Raw genomic sequence first — 24,915 nt, 5'->3', positions numbered from 1 at the left:
GTCAGCCAAGGAAAGTTACAGCAAAGTACTATAATCCTTCAGTAAAGCTCTATGTTTATGATGTCTCAAGTGTCTGGACAATCTGGATTTAAACTACAGCCATGACACAGTCCAGATATAGTTGTGCACAGCAACTAGCACAAAATTTGAGACACTGGCATTCACAGTCATTTTTCAAACAATGGAAACTCCCAAAAAACCCAAAAAAACCCTCAACCCCATGGAAGTCAGTGTTCACTGCAGATTCTGATATGACTGCAACTGTTTGAGTTCCACTTTGTTTCTTGCACAGAATCTCATATTTCCTAAAGACATGCAAGAAATTCAGTGATTATATGGACTGGTGTGCTTTTTGTTTCGGATACAAAACATTTTGTGACCAAAACAGGCCATTTTGGCTGTTTTGTAGCCAAAACAAAACAGAAAATTTTATAAGCTAAAACAAAACGTCCCTGTTTCAGATACAAAACGTTCTGTTGTTTCGGCTGTTTTGGAACTCCATTTTGCAATCGCAAAAAGTCTTTCTCCTTCAGTCTCCATTTTGAGTTTTGACATCTGTTTGAATTTCCAGCCCTTCCAGCCTGCAGATTGGCCAGCGAAAGCATGGCCTGATCTGCTGGCAATTGCCTCCTTATTCCTTTTAAGCAAATTTAAGGGTGAAATTTACTCTCATCGGCCAGTGATTCCAAAGGAATAGGGCAAAGGGCTGATTTCTTAGGAATTGTTGAAGTTTACGCATCTTTAAGGTGTCCCCCCCCAGGGAATAATGGAGGTTTCCGCAGATCCATAACTCCACCTGGGGGGCACTGGGGTGGCCGGGAGCAAGTGGTGGTGTAGTGCACATAGGGTGCCAACCACCCCCATGGGTTGCTAACCCATGGGGTGCTGGGTTCTGTTGTTTCTGAGGTTTTTTGAGTGTAGATTCTCTGATAGCATATGAGATTTTCAATGACAAACCATGAATCCACTCTCATATGCTACCAGATAATTTACACTCAAAACATCTCAGAAACAACAGAACCCAGGACTCCATGAAATCTTTAAAAATCAGCCCTCTGTCCAATTCCTTTGAAATAATTCTGGCAGCTTCCTTTCCTCCACTTGGCACTACCACCCACCCTACTCTGCTCTGGGCCACCCCTTTCCCCCTGACATGAAATTATACTTTTGCTGAAACCTCCATTATTCCCTATGGGGAAAATCTTAAACTTCAAAAATTCACCAAAAATCAGCCCTTTGTCCAATCCCCCTTAAATTGGGGTGGTAGCCTCCACCCATTAGGCACTACCACCCCACCCCACTCTTCTGCCCCAGGCCCCACTTTCTGCCCCAAAGACATGAAAACTTCAGAAATTTCCCAAAAATCACCCCTTTGCCCAATCCCCCTGAAATTGGGGTGGTAATCTGCACCCATTAGGCACTACCACCCCACCCCACTCTTTTTGCCCAGATCCCATGCTATGCCCCTGAACTGCCCCAAAGTCACTAAAACTTCAAATATTCCCCCAAAATCAGCCCTTTGCCCAATCCCCCTGAAATTGGGGTGGTAGTTTCCACCCATTGGGCACTACCACCCCACCCCAAAATTTTGCCCCTGGGCCCCTTCCCCCCGAATCAATTCGGATTCAGATTCGGGTTAAATCCGAATCCGAACCAAATCAAGGGTGATTCGGGTGGCCCATATTCGGGCACAAAACAGAACAGGGGTGAGTCGGTTCGGGTCCCGAACCAAATCACCGAAAATCCAAATTGCACACCCCTAGTTAGTAATAATTATCAAACTCCTTTTTCTCAGTTAATGTTGGCTTATTATTCAATTACTTATAGAGGATAAGTAATTACTCTGCAACAAAACATGGTCCCTTCCTAAAACATTTTCAATCGACATAAGTGGGGGAGAGGGGAAGGACAGGGGCGGAGCCACCATTGGGCGAAAGGGTTCAAAGAACCCAAGCCGCCAATGGCGAGAAGCCGCCGAGAGATCCACGCCCTGTGTGGCTCGGGCTCCATAGGAGCCCAGAGCGAACTCCCCCCCCCCACGCCCGGGCCGCTGCGAGCCTGAGCAAACTTTCTGCCAAGTATTTCAGGCAGCTCCGACTGCCTAATAGAACGTTTTTCCCTTCCTCTCCCTCTCTGGAGGGAGAGAGATGGGGAGTCACATGACAAGGGGGTGTGGCCTGGGCTGCCGAGAGCCAGAACGAGCTCTCGGAGCGTCATTTCAGGCAGGGTCGGCTGCCTAATAGGACGTTTTCCCCTCTCTCCTCCTCCAGAGAGGGAGAGGAAGGGAAAAACATTCTATTAGGCAGTCGGAGCTGCCTGAAATACTTGGCAGAAAGTTTGCCTGGGCTCTCAGCGGCCCGGGCGTGGGAGGGGGGAGTTCGCTCTGGGCTCCTATGGAGCCCAAGCCATGCCCCGTGCACGTGACGTCACGCGCATGGGCATTTTGGAAGGGGCCGCCGAGCGGGGCTGGACACAGGCCGCCACTCAGCTGGCTCCGCAGCTGGAAAAGGAATAATAAGGATTGGGTTCAAGAGGTTTCTTGACAGCAAAAGGGCAGACAAGGTGAGCAGACAGTGGTTGATGAGATTCAAGAGAAACTTTACAGAGGAAGCAAGGTAATTTGCATGGGAAAAAATGATTGATTGATGTATCTATCTATCTATCAAATTTGTACACCGCCCCAAACTTTCGTCTCTGGGTGGTTAACAATAGCATAAAACAATTTAAACACACACACAAAAACTTTAAACAATTTAACAATTTAAAAATAAACCAGAGATTAAAACCTAAAAAATTTAGGAAGCTGAGAAAGCTTGGGTGAAAAGATGGGTTTTCAGGTGTTTTTTGAAAATTGCCAGAGATGGGGAGGATCATATCGCAGCAGGGAGCACATTCCACAATCTGAGGGCAGCGACCGAGAAGGCCTGTCTCTGTGTAACCACCAAACGAGTTGGCAGTAACTGGAGACGGACCTCCTCAGATGATCACAATGGGCAGTGGATCTCGTAGTGAAGAAGATGCTCCCTTAAATACCCAGGGCCTAAGCCGTTATAAACCCCTAAACGGCTTAGGTCCTGGGTATTAACTTATAGTTATAACTAGCACTTTGTATTTTGTCCGGAAACCTACTGGCAGCCAGTGTAGCTCCATCAGCAAAGGAGTAATGTGGTCTCTACGAGATGACCCAGAAACCAGTCTGGCTGCCGCATTCTGAACCAAATGAAGTTTCCTGACTTCGTACAAAGGCAACCCCGCACAAAGCACATTACAAAAGTCAAGTTTGGAGGTTACCAACAGATGTACCACTGTTCTGAAGTAATTGATCTCGAGAAATGGGCGCAGCTGGTGTATCTGCTGAAGCTGAAAGAAAGCACCCCTGGCCACCCCCTCAAACTGAGAAACCAGGGAGACGTGTGAATCCAGAAGTACTCCCAGACTGCGAACCTGTTCCTTTTGGGGAAGTGTGATCCCATCTAGAACCAATAGATCAAAATTGTCTCTAGAGTTCTGACCCCTTACAATAAGTACCTCGGTCTTATCTGGATTCAGCTTCAGCTTATTCTCCCTCATCCAGCCCATTACTGATTCCAGGCAGTCATTTAGGGAGTATATGCCATCTCCTGAAGAAATTGACATGGAGAAGTAGATCTGGGTGTCATCAGCATACTGGTAACACCCAGCTCCAAATCCTCCGATGATCTTTCCCATGTAGGGAAAGGTTTCATGTAGATGTTAAAAAGCATTGGAGAAAGTATGGAGCCTTGAGGGACACCATACTTAAGCTCAGATTTCGAAGAGCAACAATCTCCAATCGACACCATCTGGAATCTGTCTGAGAGGTAGGAGTGGAACCACTGTAAAACAGTGCCTCTCACCCCCAATACCCTCAGACGTTCCAGAAAGATACTATGGTCAATAGTATCGAAAGCCACCAAGAGATCCAAAAGGACCAACAGAGTCACACTTCCTCTGTCAATTCCCAATTGGAGATCATCCATTAGGCCAACCAAGGCAGTCTCCACCCCATAGCCCACCTGAAAACCAGTTTGAAAAGGATCTAGATAATCAGTTTCCTCCAAGACAGCCTGGAGCTGAGGCCACCACCCGCTCAATTACCTTGCCCAGCCATGGAAGGTTAGAAACAGGCCTATAGTTACTCAACTCTGAGGGATCTAATGCAGGCTTCTTTAGAAGAGGTCTAATGAATGCATCCTTAAGACAAGGAGGCATCCTGCCCTCCCTCAGAGAAGCATTTATGATTTCCATCAGGCTGTCTACAACAGCCTCCCTGCTAGATAGAACGAGCCATGTTGGACAAGGCTCAAGAGAACAAGCGGTAGGCCTCACCGCTCCAAGCAGCTTGTCCACATCCTCAGGAGCCACAAACTGAAACCGATCCAGTCGAATTGCATAAGAGGAGTTTTTGGGCACCTCCAGTTCTGACGTCAAATTAACTGTGGAGTCTCCATCTAGGTCAGCCCGAACCCAAGAGATTTTATCTGTGAAAAACTCTTTAAACACATCACAACGGATGACTCCAAATTCTGATTCAAGGAAGTGGGGACAGATACTAGTCCCCTCACAACCCTGAACAATTCCGCTGGACGTGAACTCGCAGAGGCAATACAGGCAGAAAAGAACTGCCTCTTTGCTGCACATAGCCTGAGCATAGATCTTTAAATGTGCTCTATGTCGCAATCCGTCGGATTCGAGTCGAGTCTTTTTCCACTTGTGCTCTAGTCGCCTACCTTGCCACTTCAGTCCTCAGAGATCTTCTGTATACCAAGGGGCCAATTTTGAAGCGGGTCAGAGGGGATGCTTGGGAGCAATCATGTCTACTGCCCTGGTGAGCAAGTTGCTCCAATTCTCAACCAGGGCATCAATCACCGGCAAAGCCGACACTGAATCCCTCCTTCTTGAAATCTTACCAGATCCAATAACCTCTTTGGACGGACCAGTCTAATAGGCCCCTTGCCCCTGCGGAGGTGGGAAGTGGGTGTAAGTCCAACCTTAACCAGATAGTAGTCTGTCCATGACAATAGGGAAATCACAGGAGTCTCTACCCATGGAACACCACCCTGATCAGAGTAAAAGACCAAATCAAGTGTGTGACCTGCAATATGTGTCAGTCCAAAGACAACTTGGGATAGGCCCATAGTTGTCATGGCTGCTATGAACTCCTGAGCTACCCCAGACAGATTAGTCCTAAAATGAACATTGAAGTCCCCCATCACCAAGAGTCTGTGAGATGCCAACACAAGTTCCACAACCAAGTCTGTGAGCTCAGTAAGAGATTCCGCTGGGCAGCGGGGTGATCGGTACACCAACAGACACCCCAATCTATCCCTGGTCCCCAAACTCAAGTACACACATTCAATGGTCTGATATCCTAACAGGGACCCTGGTAAGGGAGAAGTTATCCTTATAGAACACAGCCACTCCACCTCCCCACCCACATGCCTTCACCTGCTCCTCCTCAGAATATCCTGGAGGGAGAAGCTGGGACCAGAATGGACCACTAGCCTACCCCAACCAAGTCTCAGTAATACATACAGGTCGGCCCCTTCATCCATGATCAAATCATGGATGAGTTCAGGATTATTTGGGACTGACCTGGCATTACAGAGGAGCAGGGTAAGGCTATGTGGGTTGTTGGCAGTGCTCCCTGAGGTCAAAGAGTTGGCAGGACAGCCAGAAGGGGAAACAGCTATTAAATTTCTGACTATTCTCCCCCTGGAACGGCCTGCTGACCTGCCAATGTTACTTCTTCTATTCCCCACCACCAACAGGATAGCTGCCCCATAGTCAACCAAGGCACCCCCTGTCCCCCCATCACCAGATGAACCCAAACACATTACAGCAACTTCAACCCAAGTCAAAAACAGCTTAGTAGTAGTAGTAGTAGTAGTAGTAGTACTAGTAGTAGTAATTCAATTACTATACCACCCTTCCAAAAATGGCTCAGGGTGGTTTATACAGAGAAATAATAAATAAATAAATAAATAAATAAATAAATAAATAAATAAGATGGCTCCCTGTGCCCAAAGGGCTCACATTCTTTAAAAAAAACACAAGATAGACACCAGCAACAGTCACTGGAGGTACTGTGCTGGGCGTGGATAGGGCCAGTTACTCTACCCCTGCTAAATAAAGAGAATCACCACAATAAAAGATGCCTCTTTGCCCAGTTAGCAGGGGATTAAAACTGATTAAACAGAAGCCTTCACCCTTGTTCTCCCCCAAGGGGGCAACAGGCAGTCTTCCTATAAAGCCCAAAGCTGAGCAGGTGACCCAAGGAACTGCTGAGTCACTCAGGAGCTGGCCCCAATCCTGCCAACACTTCCCACAAATGTTAACCTGAGGCTGCAGCCCCACAGGGAAAACAGAAGCAGGTAGGCAACAGCAGAAGGTACCCCAGCACCCACCTGATCTCTCACTCCAGGCAGCAGCACCGGGTGGGAAGTGGATGGACTTACCCTCTCCCTCTCTGCTGGGCTTTTATGTATATATCTTAAGGAGTCTGTTCTAGCAGGGGGAAAGAACCATCTGAAACAAGCACTGGCAGGAAGGATTTGGATTGCTTAAAAATGTTTTGCTTTATTAGAGCTCCTTAGGTCTAGAGTTTAATCTAGAAAATAATATTTTGATCCTACATGCCATCTTTTCTCCAAATACAGTCTCCTGAAATTGTGCAGCCATTTTCTTCTGACATCAGAACATCTCTTTCAGTCTATGGCTATGTCATCTAGTTTTGCCTCATCAGCTCTTTCACAAAATGAGGCATTGTAGAACCAACTTTCTGTCAGTGTGTTATTTTTCCCACAGTTTTTCCCTGTGGTGTTATTTTGCTACTGCAGAAAGGGAAGGACAATAGGCTGAGGGAATAAGGGTTAACATTAACTTGTGATAACTGCCCCATTAACACATGTCATCAGTGTAACCATGTGCTAACATTAATCAACTCCAACAATTCCACCACCACCCCCTTTTAAAAAAAGGTCTGCTGGCATTGTGCTTGGGCAAAGAGAGAGAGAAAGAGACTGACTATACTTGAAAGGGCATAGAATGAACCATATCATTGAGAATTGTAATTATAATTGAAAGAAATATTACTCATAAGTACCAATAGTGATATAGTGCAAAGCAGATAAAAAGGATATTTCGGTTCTGAATCCTTATTTCTCAGGCAAGAAGTGAAACAGTTCTCATAATGCAGACTTTATTGTCTGGATGCCTCTTCCAATCACCTGGTCTAGGTACATTGGCTTTGAGCAAAACACATGACTTTGCAAAACATATTATGATTGCACAATTTGCACTGCGCAGAATGGCAGCCACTGTGTTCACAATGGGAATTACTCCCTAATAAGTGTGCTTAGAATAGGGCCTGGTCAAATCATATTAGTTCCTTATACTACCTGACTATGGCTTAGTTATTTATAGTAGCACCTTCTTGGACTGCATTATTAGTGATGCCCAAGGATAGCAGAGAGCAGGTTGATCAGTTCCCGCCTTCCTCTTATGTACTATCTATCTATCTATCTATCTATCTATATTTGACAACTACATTTTATATACTGCATTTCTGCCAGTGCTCTCAAGGAGATTCATGATTGAAAATAATGGCGTAAAATTTAACAGACACAAAGAGAAAAGACGCAGGGAGCGGGTGGAGAGAAACACAAGCAAAGTCAGATACCACGAGACCATTCTGGGAAGAGAAGAACCAGATGGCCATTGGTTCTAGCCAAGCCAATAGAGAGTGGTTTTTCTGTTACCCTTGGTGATAGCCAGCTGGAATGGCCACAGATGAAGACAGTTCTGGAACGGGATGAGCCAAACAGCATTTGATTATAGACAGCCCAATGGAGGAAGCCTTGCAGTCTCCTCTCTCCCACAGATATAGGTCACGTGGGATGGCTGTTGGTAGAAACAGTTCTGAGGGGAGGACCAAAATGGCAGTTGATCCCACCCAAGTGAATAGAGGGGACCTTGCTCTCTCATCTGTTCCTGAGATGCATCCACATGGCAAGCTGTCACGATGGTTCAGAAATTGAAGGCGCTGGATCTATTTGTGAAAGTGTCTGGTTTGAGACTGGAGGGAAGGGTTACAATTTAAACATATATTTGCTCTGTCAATTTACAAAAGTTTGTAAACTCTTTGTATACCAGGGTATACAAAGAGTTTACAAACTTTTGTAAATTGACAGAGCAAATAACAAATGGGAACATAGGAATAGAAAGCTGCCTTATACAAAGTCAGACCATTGGTACATCTAGCTCAGAATTGTCTAGACAGACTGCCAGCATCTTTTCCAAGGTTCCAAGCAGGAGTGTCTCTCCTGCTTATGGTGGAGATGCCAGGGAAGGAACTTAGAACCTTCTGCATGCAAGCAAGCAAGTGCTCTTCCCAAAGTGGTCCCACCCCCACTCTGGGGAATATCTTGCACGTAGTCTCCAATTCAAATGCAAACCAGGGTGAACGTTGCTTAGCAAAGGGGACGATTCATGCTTGCTACCACAAGACCAGCTCTTCTGTCAGGAGCCAGAAAGCCATGGCACCTAGAAATTTAACTGTGGCACCTAGACTAGGATGTTTAGAGGCAGAGTTATTTAATAAAATCTATATTTGTTGTAGGCAGCCCTGTTTCTAACTGTAGCACTATTCAGACATTATGTTTTACAAGTGTACAAATGTCTGTACAATCATAAATATTTTTGTGTGAATGACTGTACCTGTATTCATCGTAAAAGTGAAGCCAGGTACAGGCCCCTCAAATGTATGGTACTGATAGAGAGTGTATGGCTGTACCTATCTTCAACATAATGTGTGAATAACTGTACCTGTGTACAGGTCTCTACCTGTGTACAGTGTACACTCACTGTATAATTGTTGAATGTAACATGTGAGTAGGGCTTCTGTTATCTGTTAATGGAGCTGCCCAGGGGTGTTTGGTCAGCACCCCAATGTTTGGGCTTTGTGGGGGAATTAGCTCTTAAGGCAGTCAGTTCCACCAGTTTTAATTTGTGCAAATGTTTGGACTCAAGTAATGACTGGAGTGAGACAAGATATAAGTTTCAAAATAAAAAGAAGATATTGATTGTAGGAGGGGGTAGAGAAAAGAGGTTAAATATGGTTAAAGCTATATTACTACCAAAAATACATTTAACTGCAATGAGGCGTTTTAGCTTAAAGCTAATTGTGTGACTTCCCAGGAGGGCAAGAGAAAGAGGCTTGCAAGAGAGATGAGGGTAGCTTAGATCTATGAAAGGGATAGAGAGGTCGCAGTCACAGGGCAAACGTTCACCTTCGCCTGATCTGGGCGACGGGACCTCAAGACTCCGGGGAGGGCTTCAGAATCCCATTCCTCCGAGACAGTGTGATTGGAAGCAGGAGGGTTGCAGGGATTAGTAGAGGGAGAAGTGCCAATGAGGAGATACCTCCGTGGGGCCAGCTTCCTGTGGCAGCTAGGTAAGCTGGATGGGTCGGTAAGAGGACCAATCTGGGAAGTGGCATAAAAAACTGGACACCTCTGGTTGCGATGGCGGGTGCACAGCAGATCTCCCAGGCTGCTAGTGATTTCAAGCTCTTTGTATGTTGCAGGAGAGCACAAGGAGTGCTCAGTGAAGCCCCAGGTATAGCATACGAGGGAGCACTAGGATCGTAGAGAGTGTCCAGTGGAGTCCCAAGTGAGAGGCACAAGGGAGCACTTGTTGGAGTCTGCAGTGAAAGGTACGGGAGAGCACATTGGATCATGTAATTGGGGATACTTATACCCAAATTCATATCCTGGGGCAGAATTCCTACTGCCCTACTTTCCTGATTAGAAGTGCCAGGATGCATGGAATGCATTGTTGCTGATCGCTCTTCCTGGGTGTAAGAATGTGAGGATTGCCTTCTGTAAGGAAGGCCGTTTGTGATGAAAAATAAGAGTATGCAGGTGTGTGAAAGAGTATCTGTGCCTGGACGGGCTCTCCAGTAATCCCATCAATAATTACACCTCTGGATCTATGTCGCTGACATCTTTTTTTGGTTGGGGCGACCATTGCTTCACTACCTTATCTACAGGTGAAACTCGGAAAATTAGAATATCGTGCAAAAGTCCACTAATTTCAGTAATGCAAATTAAAAGGTGAAACTGATATATGAGACAGACGCATTACATGCAAAGTGAGATAAGTCAAGCCTTAATTTGTTATAATTGTGATGATCATGGCGTACAGCTCATGAAAACCCCAAATCCACAATCTCAGAAAATTAGAATATTACATGGAGCCAAGAAGACAAGGATTGAAGAATAGAACAATATCGGACCTCTGAAAAGTATAAGCATGCATATGTATTCAGTACTTGGTTTGGGCCCCTTTTGCAGCAATTACTGCCTCAATGCGGCGTGGCATGGATGCTATCAGCCTGTGGCACTGATGAGGTATTATGGAAGACCAGGATGCTTCATTAGCGGCCTTCAGCAATTCTGCATTGTTTGGTCTCATGTCTCTCATCCTTCTCTTGGCAGTGCCCCATAGATTCTCTATGGGGTCAGGTCAGGTGAGTTTGCTGGCCAATCAAGCACAGTATACTGTATATTTTTCAGAGGTCCGATATTGTTCTTTTCTTCAATCCTTGTCTTCTTGGTTCCATGTAATATTCTAATTTTCTGAGATTGTGGATTTGGGGTTTTCATGAGCTGTATGCCATGATCATCACAATTATAACAAATTAAGGCTTGACTTATCTCGCTTTGCATGTAATGCGTCTATCTCATATATCAGTTTCACCTTTTAATTTGCATTACTGAAATTAATGGACTTTTGCACGATATTCTAATTTTCCGAGTTTCACCTGTACTTTTCTTCCAGCTTGGTTAAATGGCATGTTAGCCCATTATCTCCTGTGAAAGGGAAGTGAGGCAGTTCACTCTAAGTGCAGAGTGGCCTTGGTCGAAAGTTAACCTTAATTAGTTAACTTCTGGGGTCTGTTTAGATGGGGCTCCCGCATAGGGAGGGGCATGCATCTGATCCCCATTCCAATTTGCTTTGTTTGCGGCCACATCTACAGGCGACTAGCCCATTGCCAACTAAGTGACCTTCCCCCATGTGTACCATGAACAGAGAGCTCACATTGCTGTGAAGCTCCTGAGCATATCCAAAGTGCAATCTCCATGCCTGGAGATACAACTGCAAACAGGGAGGCTCCTGGGAGCCGGGCAGAATATGCACAGCTAGAAACATATCTGTAAAAGGGATAACAAGAACTCCATTCATCCTCTCCCCCTCAATGTCTGCCACTAAGTCCAGCAATTTTGTCAAGTGTCCATTGTCTGGCTCTTACATTTTGGGGCTGGCTCCTAGATCCAAACAAAATTTGACAAGGTCTGCTGTACACATATGATCTCAGCTTCAGCCAGGAATATCTCTAGATTAAAAATGATCGGAAGTAACAGGACTTGGAAAAGCCTCTGTGCAATACCTCGAAGAGCTGTTGCCAGGCAAAGACAGTACTGGTCTGATTCAGTATAAGGAAGTTCCTTCTATTATGCTCAAAAGCAAGATTTGTGCAGCAATTCAAAATCATTGAATTAAGTAATAATTAATCTTCTATCGCTTTGGGTTATGTCGACCAATTACAATGACCAAAAACAAAAAACAAAACCTAATCAGCCTAAAAACCTGATAGCAGTCAGGCAAGATCCATTTTCCCTACAATACACAGACACCCTAAGAAGAATGAACCCATGAAAAATGCAAACAATGTATGCTGGAAAAGCACAGATCACTCATTTTTGTTTTCTGAGCTATGTCTGTGCCCAGTTATTCCCCTAGAGACCAAAGTGGTAGACAGCGCAAGGTTCGTAATATTTTCTTCACCTAGAGAGCCCACAAGGGACCAAGATGAGCAGATGTTCAAAGAATCCCAGATGCAAGACCCAATGAATTAAAAGAGAAGGGCGGGGGGGGGAGACTGTATTACTTAAGCAGATATCTGTGGTAATCTCAATACAGTCAATGTAGCCCTCTTTACCGACAAAAGGGCTCACAAGACCCCCACAGTTTATACCCCTCACCTTCTGGCCTCTCTTCACAGTGCTCAGGATTCTGTAAACACCAGCATAGTTGGCCCTGACAAAGGACCTAACTAACCTGGAGTTCTTTAAGAATTTCTCCATGAGAAGATGGGCAATAACAAACAGGCTTCTTTGAAAACATCTACCATTACTGACGTTTCTCTGCAACTCTCAGCCACAGGAGAACTTGAGTGCACCCTAGCCTAGGGCTCACCTTCAGGTCACAAAGGATAACAGGGAGACCCCAGCAGTGCACTACATGCACAGAATATGCACCCTAGAACTAGCATGTGCAGGAATTCCAAAGCAGATGCATAGGGGTTCCTCAACACTCCACTGAATGGTTGCACTCAGTGTGGAGGGGGAGCAAGGGGCCAGTTCAGACAGCATTCCCCTCAAAATTGGTCCATGCAATTAAGAAGAGGATACCTATCCTGACAACTTTCTCAGACATCCCAGTGTCTCCCCCACACATATTCCTTTATCGTATGGGGAAATGGTGACTGCCACTTTACACACAGTAAAGGAACACATTGGGAGTATGTTGGGACATCAAGGAAAGATGTCAGGATAGGCACACTCTTGGTATGCCCCTCTTCTTATTCACATGAGCTGGATTGGGGATGGGTGGGTTGTGGAGTATTGGACAAATCAGCACAAGACTGTGCATGCTATGCTTGGTCCTGATCTCCACTCCTTTAGCTTTATATGTGCATAGATAGATTGGTCATATGTATAGACTGCCTAACATATACATCCCTAGGCAGTATACATGGTTTTAAAAATACAAAAAACATAAAAACAGAATGAAAACAATGAAAAACAGTTTAAAATATTGTTAACCAAAAGCCTGAGAAAACAGGCGTGTCTTAAGGGTCCTTTTAAAAGCAGCCAAGGATGGATAAGCTCTTGTTTTGACAGGGAGTACATTCCAAAGCCCTGGGCAGCCACAGAGAAGGCCCAGTCCTGAGTCGCTACCAGACAAGCCGGCGGCAACCGTAACCGGACTTCCCCAGAAGATCTTAATAGGCAGATAGGCATTAGATTTTTGGCATACACTGCTGTATCCACGAAAGGCTCTTTCTCTGTGATGAGGAGAGTCATCTTTCCAACATACTATGCATAGAACCTATGCAGTATGCATAGAGGTCAGGAAAGGGGATGACTCATGCAATCCTGTTTCCCCTCCTTCCACACATGGAAGGTGCCAAGTTTAATGGTGCTATATTGGTGTGGAATGTTTGAAAGCCACTGTTAGGGTATACCATTGTACGTCAGCGATCAAAGTATGAAATAAGTCAAATTCAACTGTCTGGTGATGATAAAGATATACCAAATATTTAAGAAAATGTTTAAGCATCCAAAGAATGTGTCAGAACAACAACAAAAAAACCCTCCCCAAAGCAGAATTCTGAGGATAACTTTTGGGAGCAAATTTTTTTGTGTTTTTCCCAGCTCTACAATGGGGAAAAAAAGTCTTTACACAGTCCAAATAAACAGACATATTGGTTAATTACATAAGAACCTCTTGGCAGTTTATACTAGGCAAGAGATAGATGAAGTAGCCAGATGGTTTTTATTCAGTGTTTCGCTGCAAATCAGCCCTTGTGTCTAGGGCCATACTGGATCTTGTTAGAACCAAATTGGGTGAGCACTTCTTGAAAAAGAACAGTTATCCACAATAGGTATTCTGAGAAGAAACACAAGAAAAAATAAGTTAAGAATTCCAAGGACAGGGGCATGGATTGGGAAGGTGGGAAAGAGGCTCAATAATGTGTTAGGAGTTATTGAAGTGAGAAAGTCAACAGTGTGTGATAAAAGAACTCTAAAGATTTTGGCCATTTTGAGAGAAGGAAATTTTATACTGGTCATGGTTAAAATGGTCATTTTAAGGCCCCTGACAGAGGAATTCTATAGACGTTCAACCCAGGAGCTTTGAAACTATTTCTCCTAAGACATATAGCTTGGCTTGGGCCCAGGATATTTAAGAGAGTGCCTCCTTCGTCATGAAACCCTCTGCCTATTATGATCATTGGGAGAAGTCCATTTGTGGTTGCCACTGGCTCGTTTGCTGGCAACCCTAAACTGGGCCTACTCTAGGGATGCCCTGAGGCTCTGAAACACCGCCCCACCCTCCCCACAATGAAATCACAATCTCCCCATCTTTGGTGTTCTTAAAACGACTTTTGAAAACACACCTATTTTATCAGGCTTTTAGGTTACGTTGTTTTAAAGTTTTTTTATGGTAATTTTAATCTATTTATATGATTTTTAGGTTTTGGTTGTTCTTGTTTGATTGGATTGTAAACCGTGCTGAGATTTTAAATAGAGTGGTATATAAATGCAAAAAATAAAATAAAATGTAGCAATATTTCTACCAGGGACGTAGCTAGGGGAGAGGGAGCCTGTGTTCACTCCTCTCCCTGGCAGCCCCTCGGAGTGAGGGAGATGATGGAGAAAAATAGGGAGGGAGGGATCTGGGGGCCCCTGGGTTCTTTGAACCCATTTGCTCAATTACAGCGGCACCCCTGATTTCTATAATGGTCTGATTTCTACAATGTTCTCAAAATTTGAACTGGAGCTTAGTCCCAGAATCTGTCCTCAAACCTGGGTTCTCTTGCATTTCAATCCCTGCTGCTTCCTAGTTGCTCTTCCTGCTGTTATCATGCCATTGCTGCCCTTTCTGGCAAGCTGTCATTTCCCATATGCAACCACCTGGATGGGAAAATAAAAGGAGTGGTTCAGGTGACAACGACAAAAACTTTTATGATTGATTGATTGATTGATTATTTAATTCTCTAGCCCGCCCTATACCCAAAGGTCTCAGGGTGGGTTACAATAAAACCAGTATAAAACATAATTAAAATACAACATCGTAAAATTAAAAAATACAGATTTTTTAGATTTTTATGTTCTGAAATATATATCCCATCCTTCAAAGCAGAACTCCAGATAAACAAACTATGCACAAAACAATATAAAATCAAATTAAACAAAACTTCAGTACAGCAGCAGCAAATTTCCATATCACTATAAAGTCTGGCGGGGATAAAGTTTTACAAAGCGCTCCTGGCAAACACTCATTGAAACAGCACCATTTTCCAGCCATCATTGGAAATAAGGAAAAGAAGGGGCCAATCAGATCTCTTGGGGCAAGTAGTTCCAAAGTTCGGGCACTGCAACAGAGAAGGCCCTATCCTGTGTGCCCACTCACCACACCTCAGCAGAGTGTGTGGGTTGGTTCATGTAGGAGGAGAGATGTCTTGACCCCAAACCAAACTAAATAGACACACCCACTCCTGCTACTCAAACCCAAATTCTAGATCAGGCTCAAGGAAACAGGGTACCCATTTGAGCACCCTGTTACCTACAGTGGTCCACCAGATGCCTTGGTGCCTTAGAAGCTGCAGAACCAGAAGATGAAGGCATGCCACCTTTCCTGCCATAGCTCCCTGCCACCAATATTAGGAGACATCCTGACTCTGAAGATAGTCTCTTCTATAGAGCACATATTTTAGAAAAACATAGTTATACATTCAAATATGCAAAATTCACTCCAAAAACAAAATGTTAAAATACTTGCTTCTTTTTATATTCCGATTAAGGGCAATTAAAATGATTCAGGGCTCCATTTCTGGGAATATGATGCTTTCCATTTGTTCACAGGTCAGGCAGCTACCTGAACTCTGCCCCTGTTGAAGTGTTTCCCTTAAAGATAAGGTGACTCTAGCTTTATTTTGTCCTTGGCTTTTCAAAAGAGTTGACTGCCATTTGAGTACAATTATGCAGTGTGACTTTGAGCTTTGTGACCTACACTCTGTTGGGAACTGAACCAAGAGCCTCTCTTACACTTACCCAGAGGATGTTGGGATTATTCTGTATGCTAAGTGCAACATGGAGTCAGTTGATACATCTTCAGCATTTTGATTTATGACAAATATTAGGCAGAAACAGAGGAAACAAGGGAACTGGAAGATCAGTACTAACTATACACCGCAATTGAAACATTAAGATATGACTGGATTTAATAATGATTAGGGTCTGTCATATATTGAGCAGAATGAATACACACATAATGTTTATTACAGATTTTGTTTCTGCACCAAGACAACTGTATCCTGGACACATTTCAGATCTTGATTTGGTATGGAGATCAAAGACAGTTTGCCTAACATCTTTTGCTTAAGCATCAAGGCCAGATTGCTATTTAGAGTAGTTCACGTAATATTATTTCATGAGTTAACTGTCTAGGTAAAAGCAAGAGAAATAAAAACAGCTGTTGTGAGGCTGTGAGCAAAAAAGAAATTAAGTTCCTAAGTTTTGTTTTCACACAAAAGTCTGGAATCTCGGGCTAAGTGATTGAGCATGTATAGATTTCCATTCTCCACGTAAAGTTCTTTTCATAACGGATATAAGGGCAAAGCAGCCATAATTATATTCAGAATGCCTTTCTTTTTGTGAAGGGAATACTCTTTCATCTTTCTGGAAGCTATCCGAGCATTCCATGGAAACGGAAGCAGCTTAGAACTAAAGGTCTTGCTTTTTGTGGCGGTTGCTCCTCTGCCCCCGCCGCACAGTGTGGTAAGTTTGAAAACTGCAGAAAAGATTATAGATCACAGAAAAGAGTTTTACAGAGCATAGTTGAGAACCTGATCCTTTGGAGCAGACAGGACCAGAACTGTGAGGTACCTCAGGTGGGGAGTGATATCAAGCTTAATCTGCATAGCCCTGTCTTATTGGAGTAGGTGTCACAACACGTCTTAAGGATGACCTACACTGCCTAGATACTGTGGAAAAGGCAGGGAGGAGGAAAGGAGGAAAGTGACAGCTGGTGCTAAGCCTTCACAAGCCAAGGCAAAATCTGGAGGGGTGTGCGTGGTGAATTTCTGGATTCAGGGAGTTCCTTTCTGAATCTAGGAAGTTTATTTGTTCCTCCCATTTCAGAATTCTTCTCCATCTCTACACATGAAAAGGTGCAGTGATAAGTCTCTCTCTGTCTGCTGCACTTCTGTCTGCCTGTCATCCAGCTTTCTAACTTCTGCATTGTGTGCAAGATGTGCTACAGATAACAACTCAACTTCTCTACCCTCACTGGAACGTGAATGATTGCAAGCTCCAGGATGGGCTAACTTTTGCTCTAGAAGGGGCTAAATAGGGGGGCATTGTTGGCCAGCAAAATGATGATTTTTTAAAAAGTTGCCAGAGGAGGGGCTGTTGGTATTGCTATGTTAGCTTTTAACTTGCTGAAAAGATGAGGAAAGTTACTCCAAGTAGTCCCACTGAAATTTAAAAGGAAAGTTAGGCATTTCCTAATTTATCCTTTTCATTTCCATGAGACTACTTGAAATAATTTTCCTCCTCATGTCAGCCAGTGGAATTATTGTGCTTTAAGATTGGCATGGATTCTTCCACGCTAGCCCTGACATAGCTACAGATAGCATATTGGGCCCATTGGACTGGCCTGTCTGAAAGTGTAAAATTCAAATTCTGGAACGCACCGATTCTGAAATTTTATTTCCATTGCTTATTAGGTATTGGTTTGCAAATAATCCAGCTTCTGAGAGCAACAGCTACTAATTCGACATCTCAAGAGTGCTATGATATCTGGCAGGTGAAAAGATTCCTACTTTTACTGTGTGTGTGCGTGCACGTGCATATTGAATATACTTTTCATTTCAGGCAAACTGCTTCCAGCTCCACCAGATCAGAAAGTTAAATACAAAGGTTTTTAAAATGGCATTACACATTTCTAAGCAGTATGAGAATTACTGGACTTTTTTCTTATATTTTACAGCATTCAAAAACTTGCCTTGTTGGAATATTTCCTGGATCTAAGATAAATGCTGTCTTTGGACTATAATGTGGGGTTATTTCAGTAAGATTAAGTACACATGCCACCAGCAATTAATACAACAGCACCCTTACAATTATTAATGTGAAATAAATATGGATTGCAGATGTGCTCTCTCATTGTTAAATAAAGTGGGTGATTTATAAATTGTCAGTTTTCAGACTGAATTCCCTATCTGCACCAAGCATCTGAGCTGGATTTATTTCGAAGAAATGCTCTGTAGCAGAAGGTTTTATGTGTTGCTCTTGTTCTCCTTGTAAGCATTAAGGAGATACAGAATGTGTTATAAATCACGTGCTGCATATAAAGTGCAGTTTACATGCATTCTGCAATTTGCTAAACCTATGCAAAAATAAAAATAAAATAAAACTACCACAAACGTTCCTTTGGAAGCAAAGTGACATTTTCTCTTTGGGGAGCATGTTCATGTTGTGGTGAAAGTCTCACAGAGAACATATTTGTTGCAAAACTATTTCTTCCTCTTGCCATCTTTATTTGCGGATATATAGAACAGGGCACATTTCCTCTCTTAATCCTTGATAGCCATATTAAGTTGTACAAATGACTGCACTTGCTCACATTTTTTTTGGCCTGTCCTTTTAACCTGTGTATCTGGACAGGTGTTCCATGCCCAAAGGGTTCAGCTGCCCAGCAACAGGTTGCCTCCTTATCTATGCCTGAGCAAGCACCGAATGGTGGTGGGGGTGGGGGGTGGGTCGTAGGAAGCTGCCATATACTGAATCAGACCCTTGGTCCATCAACAGAGGTGTATCTAGGGAAAATAGCGCCTAGGGCAAGCACTGAAATTGCGCCCCTTGTCCAAACATCTGACACCCATCTTTCAGATAACTTTACTATAATATCAGCTGAAAAATATGTCAAGCTCATTAATCTTTTAAAATTTCAAAAACTATTTAGCAGTAGATGTAGCCAGACCAAAAAATTCTGGAAAACTACAAATTTCAGTATGCTGGGCTCATGAAATACCCAAATATTATGTGGAGGTGTACTTGGAAAACTAAACAGAAATGCCTGTCTAATTCGCTACAATGCATTGTAGCATCACTATTACATAAGTTTCAAAAATAAATGGATAATTTGACTTTTCCCAGATACTCTGAAAATAATTAAAGGATATGCAGAGTAAACTGTGTCACTACTTGGAATATATTCTAGTATTTCAGGAAAACAGTTAAAATGAGAGAAAGAGAGCAAGAAACTCCCAGTGGGCCTTAATACTAAGGATTTCACACTGATTCAAAGACAAACTCACCATTAATAGCCATATTATTAAGACATCACATTTAACTCACTTATCACAAGAAGCAAAGTAAGAGCAAATGGATACAATCCTAGCTCATAAGCTTCAGCTCAGTATTCACAAGCCCTGATTCTCTGTACTTAGTGCCAAACTAAATATGTGTACAGTGAAATATATATGTATGTATTTTAAAAAATTGCCTGTAGCCCCTTCAGGGTGTTCCTAAAGGCCATGTGTGGGGGAGTCTGCAAAGGTTCCCCCTTCCCCCGCTGGGCTCTAGGGCCTCGCGGGGACCATGTGAGCATGTGCGGTGGCTGTTTCTTAAAATATATATATATTTTTAAAATGGCTGCTGAGTACAAAATGGCTCAGTGCATGCTCAAATGGCCTCTGCGAGGCCTGGCATGGCCTGGGGCCTCACAGAGGCCATTTGAGCATGCACGGTGGCCATTTTATTTTTGGCAGCCATTTAATTTTTTTTAAAATTTAATTTTTCACAAGCCCTGATTCTCTGTACATAGTGCCAAACTGAATATGTGTACAGTGACTTATATTATATTAAATTATTATTTTTTACCTGTAGCCCCTTTGGGGTGCTTCCTATAGGCTATGGGGGGGTCTGCAAAGGTTACCCCTCCCACTGCTGGCCTCTAGGGCCTCGCAGAGACCATTTGAGCATGTGCAGTGGCCATTTTTTAAAATAATTGTGGTTTTTTTAAATGGCCACTGAAAACAAAATGGCCACCACACATGCTCAAATGGCCTCTGCGAGGCCTGGCATAGCCTAGGGCCTCACAGAGGCCATTTGAGCATGTGCAGTGGCCATTTTGTTTTTGGTGGCCATTTAAAAAAATAATAATAATTTTAAGAGTTTGCGCCCCCTTCAAGTGGTGCCCAGGGCATGTGTCCTGCCTGCCCTACCCTAGATACGCCTCTGTCCATCAATCTCAGAATTGTCTACACAGACTGGCCGCGGCTTCTCCAAGGTTGCAGGCAGGAATCTCTCTCAGTCCTATCTTGGAGATTATGCCAGCAAAACTTGAAGCCTAGATGCTCTTCCCAGAGCGGCTCTATCCCCTGAGGGGAATATCTTATAGGGCTCACACTTCTAGTCTCCCTTTCACATGCAACCAGGGCAGGCCCTGCTTAGCTAAGGGGACACGTCATGCTTGCTGCTACAAGATCAGCTCTCCTCTCCTATGTGGTATGTGTGATATGCAGAAGATTTGGGCACACACTGTACGTTCCCCTCAGTCTTCATCAACTACAAACAACAGTTTTCTCCTCTGGATATGTGCCAAAATGAGTATTTTATCTCTCCAGATGATACTCCCTATCCACCCCTGACCCCTAGTCTCCAGTGGCATCAGGAGCAAGACTCAAGTTTATGTGCACCCTGCTTCCATTCATTTGTTCCTGAACAAAAAAATCCCTGACCTTGCAGAGCCAGTGAAATAGTGTGTTCAAATAAACATGGTATCTCCCAGTCAGGAGCCGTTCTTTCACAAGGTGAAGCAAGAAAGACTGTTGCCTCAAGTGACAGGTTTTGGAGGCGCCATCAAGGGGCAAGAAGCCCCCACCTCACCTGTTTCCTTCTACCACCACCAAAGCACTTACCTTCACTAAGCAGTGGCAGAGCCAAGATGGACTGCTGCCTTCCCTTCTCCGCCTAGCCTGGCTCTCACCCTACCACCTCCCTTGCACCAGGCTAGTAATGAAAAAGGGAAGGAAGAGGAACTGTTGAGAGGGACTATAGAACGTCTCTTGTATACTATTGCCTTTTAATCATTTTCTCTTCCACTTCCTTCTCTTTTTTCATGACTAGTTTAGTCCAAGGGAGGTATGAGTGCCAGGTGAGGAGGCAGAGGGAGGAGTGTTGTGTGCATGTTGGTGTATATATCTAGTGAAGTTGTGTAGCAGCTGTTGCCACTGCCACAACAAGAACAAAAAAGAGGTGTGCAGGGAAAGGGGAAGGGAGAGAAGGCAGCCTCTGACACCCTGCCTCAGACTCAGACTGTGGAACACTATTGCTCAACACTATTGCATCATGTTATACATGCCCCACATTTTTGGATGGCACAGAGTGCTTTTGGGGAAGGAGAGGTTGTCGAATCCCCCCCACCCCCGCTCTCTCTCTCTCTCTCTCTCTCTCTCTCTCTCACACACACACACACACACACACACACACTTGCCTGAGCAATGGAGCTATAAGAACATAAGAACAGCCCTGCTGGATCAGGCCTAAGGCCCATCTGGTCCAGCATCCTGTTTCACACAGTGGCCCACCAGATGCCACTGGGAGCCTACAGGCAGGAATTGAGGGTATGCCCTCTCTCCTGCTGTTACTCCCCTGCAACTGGTATTCAGAGGCATCCTCCCTTTGAGGCTGGAGATGGCCCACCGACTAGTAGCCGTTGATAGACTTCTACTCCATGAAGTTATCCAAGCCCCTCTTAAAGCCATCCAGGTTGTTGGCTGTCACCACATCTTGTGGCAGAGAATTCTACCAGTTGGTTATGCATTGTGTGAAAAAATACTTCCATTTGCTGTTCCTAAATTTCATGGGATCAATCAATTTCATGGGATGACCCCTGGTTCTAGTGTTGTGTGAGAGGGAGAAAAAAATCTCTCTCTCTCTCTCTCTCTCTCTCTCTCTCTCTCTCTCTCCACTTTCTCCATTCCATGCATGATTTTATAGACCTCTATCATGTCTCCATAGCCCCAGGTGTTGTAGTCTTGCCTCATAAGAAAGGTGCTCTAGGCCCCTGATCATCTTGGTTGCCCTCTTCTGCATCTTTTCCAATTCTACAATGTCCTTTTTAGATGTGATGACCTCCAGCTGTGGCTGCACCATAGTTTTGTATAAGGGCATTATAATATTAGCAGTTTTATTTTCAATCCCCTTCCTAATGATCACTAATGAGTTAGTTTACTGTTCACCTGTGCTTCATTAGTTTAGATACCAGCCCCTACCTGCAACCCTGGAGAGCTGCTGCCAGATAGTGCAGACAATTTTATTTATTTATTTATTTATTTATTTATTTGATTTACATACCACCCTTCCAAAATGGCTCAGGGCGGTTTACAATTAAAACATACCACTAAAACAATAAAAAGCTAAAACAAATTAAAAACAACATAACAACAATCAACAATTTAAAAACATTTTATAACAGCAATTAAACAATTCCAGTAATTAAAAGCCCCCAAATCGGGTTAGAATTTAAAAACTCTGGAAAGCCAGGCCAAACAAATACGTTTTAAGGGCTCTCCTGAAGGCTAATAAAGAATTCAAATTATGGATTTCCGCAGGGAGCGCATTCCACAGCCCCGGAGCAGCTATAGAGAAGGCCCGCCTCTGAGTCGCCACCAGACGAGCTGGTGGTAACTGGAGACGAACCTCCTCAGATGACCTTAATGTGCGGTGGGGATCACGTAGAAGGCGGCACTCTCTAAGGTAACTCGGGCCTAAGCCGTTCAGGGCTTTAAAGGTAATCACCAGCACTTTGTATTTTGCCCGGAAACATATCGGCAGCCTGTGCAATTGTTTCAAAATAGGCCTAATATGGTCTCTCCGGGTTACCCCAGTGACCAATCTGGCTGCCACATTCTGAACTAATTGAAGTTTCCGAACTACGTACAAAGGCAGCCCCACGTAGAGCGCATTGCAATAGTCAAGCCGAGAGGTTACCAGCTGGTGCACCACTGTTTTAAGGTCATCCTCCTCAAGGAACGGACGCAGCTGTCAAATCAGCTGTAGCTGATAGAAAGCACTCCTGGCCATGGCCTCCACCTGAGAAACCAGGGTGAGGCCTGGGTCCAGGAGTACTCCCAAGCTGCGCACCTGCTCCTTCTGGGGGAGTGTAACCCCATCCAGAACAGGGAGATCTACCTCACTTCTCAGATTCTGAGCCCCCACAATGAGCACCTCCGTCTTGCTTGGATTCAGCTTCAATTTGTTCTCCCTCATCCAGCCCATTACTGCCTTTAGGCAGGCATTTAGAGAATGAGTGCCATTTCCTGAAGATGAAAAGGAGAAGTAGATTTGGGTGTCATCAGCATACTGATAACACCCAGCACCAAATCTCCTGATGACCTCACCCAGCGGTTTCATGTAGATATTGAAAAGCATTGGTGACAGAATGGAGCCCTGAGGGACTTCATATAACAGCTCCTGCTTTGAGGAGCGACTGTCACCAAGCTCCACCATCTGGGATCTATCTGAGAGATAGGAACGGAACCACTGCAAAGCAGTGCCCCCTATTCCCAACTCCTCCAGGCGACCCAGAAGGATACCATGGTCAATGGTATCGAACGCCGCCGAGAGATCCAAGAGGACCAACAGAGTCACACTCCCTCTGTCGATTCCCCAGTAAAGGTCATCCATCAGGCCGACCAAGGCTGTCTCAACCCCATAGCCTGTTCTAACGCCAGTTTGAAATGGGTCTAGATAATCAGTTTCCTCCAAAACCACCTGGAGCTGGTTAGCCACCACCCTCTCGATTACCTTGCCCAGCCTGGAGAGATTGGCCTATAACTATCCATCGCTGAGGGGTCCAGGGTAGGCTTCTTAAGAAGAGGTCTAACTATTGCCTCCTTCAAACAAGGAGGCACCCTACCCTCCCCCAGCGATGCATTTATGATATTAACTAGGCCATCTCCAACAATCTCTCCGCTAGATCGAAGCAGCCAGGTCGGGCAAGGATCCAGAGAACAAATGGTAGGCCATACCGCTCCAAGCATCTTATTAGAAGGGACAGTGAACTAACTCAGGATAAGGCAAGTTCTTGTATTCTAGCCACCCATTTATTTACATTTACAAAGATAAATTCACCAGATTAAAGAGTGGCCAAAGTATGCCATGAATTCCGAATGACCCCACCATGTACACAGAAAAAATAAACATGCATTGCCTAACAGATTTTGAAATTAGATTTAATATTTTCCGCTAATAGTAAGCATTCCAGCAGCAGCAAGAAAATGTTAGATATTATTAGACCTGAATCATGAATACCATCGTTCAGTTAATCCTCATACAACTTGGAATAACTGTTGGGCGGGGGGGTTAACCCTTTCCCCTATCTTTAACACTCAAGATAGTCTTTGTTTTTAAAGAAAAGCCGTGATAAAACTAGATAATTAAGCAGCTTGAGCCTACCAAGTGAGGATATTTCTGTAACAAACATAGCTACCCACAGAATGTGCAAAGTAAACAAAATGATCGCACAATTTTAATCATTCCAATTATATTAATTAAGGAGTTCATTTAGAAGCAACTGTGTTTCAAAGAAGCTGGCTTTAGCAGATTTGTTGTACATACGTACAAAGTAGCTTGGGAGTGCTCCTGAACCCAAAGCTCTCCCTGGTTTCTCAGGTTGAGGCAGTGGCCAGGAGTGCTTTTTATCAGCTTTGGCTGATACGACAGCTAAGTCCATTTCTGGAGGTAAATGACCTTAAAACAGTGGTACATATGCTGGCAACCTCCAGGCTTGACTACTGTAATGCACTCTACGTGGGGCTGCTTTTGTACGTAGTCCAGAAACTAAAATTGGTACAAAATGTGGCAGCCAGATTGGTCTCTGAGACAATAGCAATAGCAATAGCACTTACATTTATATACCGCTCTATAGCTGGAAGCTCTCTAAGCGGTTTACAATGATTTAGCATATTGCCCCCAACATTCTGGGTACTCATTTTACCGACCTCGGAAGGATGGAAGGCTGAGTCAACCTTGAGCC

At 44.1% G+C, this 24,915-nt stretch overlaps 2 long non-coding RNA genes across 3 annotated transcripts in view; one reads left to right on the top strand and one right to left on the bottom strand.

Moving 5' to 3' along the window:
- LOC128325324 (uncharacterized) overlaps positions 1–24,915 on the bottom strand; it is a 138,751-nt gene that overhangs the window by 110,726 nt on the left and 3,110 nt on the right. For both annotated transcript variants that reach the window (XR_008307379.1, XR_008307380.1), the window contains exon 2: positions 14,673–14,780. This is a non-coding gene — a long non-coding RNA (uncharacterized LOC128325324). The remainder of the gene's footprint in view (positions 1–14,672; positions 14,781–24,915) is intronic.
- LOC128325325 (uncharacterized) lies at positions 15,679–18,118 on the top strand. Its single transcript, XR_008307381.1, has 3 exons — positions 15,679–15,785; positions 16,529–16,646; positions 17,597–18,118. It is a non-coding gene; the product is annotated as an uncharacterized LOC128325325 (long non-coding RNA).

This window comes from Hemicordylus capensis, chromosome 4, assembly GCF_027244095.1.
Source record: "Hemicordylus capensis ecotype Gifberg chromosome 4, rHemCap1.1.pri, whole genome shotgun sequence".
Classification (NCBI taxonomy): Eukaryota; Metazoa; Chordata; class Lepidosauria; order Squamata; family Cordylidae; genus Hemicordylus; species Hemicordylus capensis.
This window is presented reverse-complemented; position numbering and strand designations above follow the sequence as displayed.